This window comes from Suricata suricatta, chromosome 3 (genome assembly GCF_006229205.1).
Source record: "Suricata suricatta isolate VVHF042 chromosome 3, meerkat_22Aug2017_6uvM2_HiC, whole genome shotgun sequence".
NCBI classification, from domain to species: domain Eukaryota; kingdom Metazoa; phylum Chordata; class Mammalia; order Carnivora; family Herpestidae; genus Suricata; species Suricata suricatta.
Genome location: NC_043702.1, coordinates 123,233,514 through 123,237,743, shown reverse-complemented (window position 1 = coordinate 123,237,743; position 4,230 = coordinate 123,233,514).

The following is a 4,230-nucleotide window of genomic DNA, read 5'->3' as shown; positions in this document are numbered from 1 at the left end:
AATGTTGTTTTGAAGATACGGAAGATGGAGAAGAAAACAAACCTAAAATGTAGCACCAGGGAAGGAAAGCTGAACACAACTTAGATAAGAAACATGGTATCTATTTTAAAGTCACACCTCATAGATTCTTCCTGGAAGTCAAGATCAGAGAGGAGAAATGGAAGTGTGATGTTATCTGTGTGCTTTAAAAAGACCTATGTTAAGCAGGATTCGTGTGCATGCATGCCGGTGTGCCTGCAACGAAATCATGTTTTAAAGAGGATTCAGCTGCATTATATTTATAACCATGGGGGTGCTACCTCCTACCAGCATGTCTCCTTGTGGTGGTTCACTTCTCTTCGTGTCCTAATTCGGTTCTGAAGTGTGCAGCTTTAGTAGACTAGCAGTGCACTTTCCCTCTACCCCTAATGACCCACAATTCTGGCTGTGGCTTCCGTCAAGTCCTGCTCTGGTCCCACACAGGCCTATGCTCTGACATGTTTGTCTCTGGTTACAGCAGAAAGATTGAAGTATCAGGGATGCAGACCCTGCCATGACTGTGAAAACTTAATCTCCACTTGGGGGTCCTGTCCTATCTACCCAGAAAATGAAGAAATGGAGCTTAACCGGATCTGAATCTGTAGCTCATTTGCAAATATCAACTCAACAGCAACCCAGGGAAACAAAAAAGGAATTAGGTAGTAATTCTTAAACCTTAGAGTGCTTCAGAAGCACTTGAAGAAGGCAGTTAAAATGCAGATTTTCAGGCTTCGCTCAGAGTTTCTGATCTTAGTTTGTATAAGAGCCAGAGAATCTGCATTTTAAGCAAACACTTTAATGTGATTCTGATGCTGAAAGTTTAAAAACCACACTTAGCAGAACACCAGGATTCTGATGCATGCCCCTCTACCACCAACAATACGGTAAAATAATACCATTGTTCTGCCTTTGATACACTGGCCATCCCTTAGGCTTCATGTTTTGAATCAATGGGTGTACCCTCAAAGTTTCTCTTCACCCTCCATCGGCATGCTACTAACTTGCACATTGAGGGGGACACACATAGTGATGTAACCCAGTTTAGCCCCTCCTTAGCGATGGCTGGGAACCCCATCCATTCAGGAAGATTTAGGCTCCACCAACTGTTACTCTCTAGCTGGTAGGTAGACTTGTAGACTGCTACACAGGAAACAAATTCCCAGGATGGTGGACAAGGCCCCTGCGTTCTATGACTCGCCCTGGCACAAGCTCTTCCCCAAGTCACCTGAAATCTTGTCTATTTGAGCACACGCTCAAAGCTCACTTCTTCAGTGGGCATTCACTTTCCACTTCCTGTGCACATGCAGGTTCTCTCTGCTTAGTCCAACTCTTATTTGTCCAAGTTTTGCATCAAATACCATTGTTCTGTACCCTTAGGTGCTAAACACTGTTCAAACTCTTCTGTGCACTGTGTGCACCTGCCCATGCACACACACAGTCACACACACAGAGAGTAAATGGTAAGGCATAGTACAAATACATTATCATATCAGCTCAGGTGTTCTCCATAAATCACTAAGCCCTGGAGACAGGGGTATTGGCGTCAAGGTGTCTAGAGTTAGTGGTCTACATGACAGCCCCTCCCCACCTAGTCACTCCTTAGATGTTATCTATTATGCTGGAAGACTCCAAAGAAGTCATTAACTCCTTGACCTTTATGAGGAGGTCTAGATGTTCCTTTTTATGCTGCAAAGGGCATATGCTGGGAGTCAAAGGACCTCAGTTCAAATCCTACCTCTACCATTTATTAGCTACCTAATCTTAGAAAAGTTAATTCAATTCTTTGGGCCTGAGCTTCCTTATTTAAATTTAAATGAGAAAGCTTATAAGACATCTAGGACTGTGCTTACAACTTAATAGGGAATGTTAGGTACCTGCCTTATTCTTATTTTCTATTAGTATTTTATATTTTTTTATGAAAGGAAATAGTCCTCCAAATTTCTCTCACATAGCATGCTAGTCAGGGTTCTTAATTGCAGGTATCAGAAATAATCTCTGGCCAAAATATACAAAGAGGGAATTTGTGAAAGGATACTGGGTGGCTCACAGAAATGCCAGGAAGGCTGAAGAGCCAGGTGCAGAAAATGGGCTGGAACCCAGAGAGGTCCACACAAGTAAGACCACAGCCAAGTCACAGCCTCAGAGCAGTCTGAACACTGGGTGCTCCTGTCCCCTGGGGAGGGGGTCACCTGATTCTCTGCTGTCTCTGCTTCTTTTAACCCTTGCTCCAACATTAGAAAGCTCTGAGAGAGGGTCCCTGGCCATGCCTGGAACCTGGGCCCATACCCCAGCTGGAGTGGTTGGGGAGGTGGCTCTAGATTTTCTGGCTTCCACAGTTGGAGTTTTAAAAAAAATAATGATGTAGGCAGGCCTGATCTGAGAACCCAGAGGGTGTCCCCAGGACCAGCTGAGAGGGGCCGTGGCTTTGCACAGCATAGAAAGCAAATGAGGGCTGAAAGGAAGTGAGAACAGAGTTTATTGGAGACATAGAAAGAGTAGATAACTCCGGGAGACTCAGAAAGGAAAAGGAGAATGAGTCTTATCTTTGCTTGGGGGTCTCCTGTACATGTCCTTTCATGCACTCAGGAAAAAGGACCATTGCTCAGGTGTCCTCCATTAGTCACTAAGTCCTGGAGACAAGGGTCTTGGCACCAAGGTGTCTGGAGTTAGTAGTCTACATGATGACCTCCCCCAGTCACTCCTTAGAGGTTTGTTATCTATTATGGTAGAAGTCTCCTAAGAAATCAACTCCTTGACCTTTACAGGGAGGATATATATTATCTGCACAATAAAGCATTTGTAAGGTGGGGGCGTTCAGTCCATAGCAAGAATAAAAATAGGAAAGGGAGCAAAAAAGCAGTCCTTCATGGGTCCCTTCAGTTTTTCCATCTCAATAAGAAGAGAACTCAGATCTCAAGTAGTCATAAAAGATCAGTGTCCAGAGTCTTTTCTCACCATTTCTAATGTTCATATCTCATCCCTGCTTCACATATAAATTCATTCTTACATGTGTCATCTTTCTCTCCAGGAACTCCTCTCAAGCCTAGAACCACTCTGTTTCAGAGGCAATTTTATACCTGCCTTGTCTCCTTTCCTCTGCCCAGAATCCCCTACCCTGCCCCCTTTCCACTACCAATCCCTGAACAGTTCAAATCTTGCCCATTCTGCAAATGCTAGTGGAGATGTTACCCTTCTTTCTTGTGGTGCCCCCCCCAAGCCCCCTAAACTGCTCCTTCCATTATGTTCTTAGGGCACTTTCTCTATGTCTCCATTATCACCTTTGCTTTGTTTTACTACCAGTATGTTTTATGCACTTAATGGCCAGAACCTCTTCCGTCTCCTGGACCCAAGGTGAAGCTCTTGATGACAGGAAGCTGGTCTTATTTATGTCCTAGCCTTGGTTCTTAGTACCCAGTAGATGCTTAATACATTTTTGTTGAGCAAAGCACAAGTTTCCTCTCACTTGTTTCTCAACACATACTTCAGACTCCTTTCCTACATGCACGTGACAGATCTGTTTAAAAAGTGGAAATCAGGGCTCCTGGGTGGTTCAGTGGGTTCACCATCTGACTTGGACTCAGGTCATGATCTTACAGCTCATGAGTTCGAGCCCCACATCGGGCTCTGTGCTGACAGTTCAGAGCCTAGAGAGGCTGTTTGGGATTCTGTGTCTCCATCTTTCCCTCCCCCTCCCCCGCTAGTACTGTTTCTCTCTCTCTCTCTCTCTCTCTCTCTCTCAAATAAATTTTTAAAAATACACATTTAAAAAATGAAATAATCCATTTGAAAGCACCCTGCAAACTGTACTGTTTTGGACAATTGCATTTGATCTTAGCCAAAAGGTCAAGAAGTGATTAAGGGTCGGACACACGTAAGCGGTTATAATTGTTGATTTCATTCTAGTTTTCCATATTTTCTGTTAAAGAGCTCTATGCCCGTAGTATGCCTCACCACGCTATCACAGGAGAAAGTTGCAGCGTGGGTCTCCCGGCTACCTCTCCTGATTCTGGGAACCTCTGGTTTCCTTGCACCCCCTCCTGGAAGCAGGCGGAGGGGCGGGGGTACAGCAGAAGCAAACACCCTTGCTCAGAGGACTTGCTAGAAGTTCCGTGACAAGTTATGCCAAGTCCCCTCAGGTTCCCCCTCTCGCGTCTGTCCCTCCCCGGGTTCAGGTTGGCCACAGCCACCTGCGTCTACCGACGCCCCCTCCCA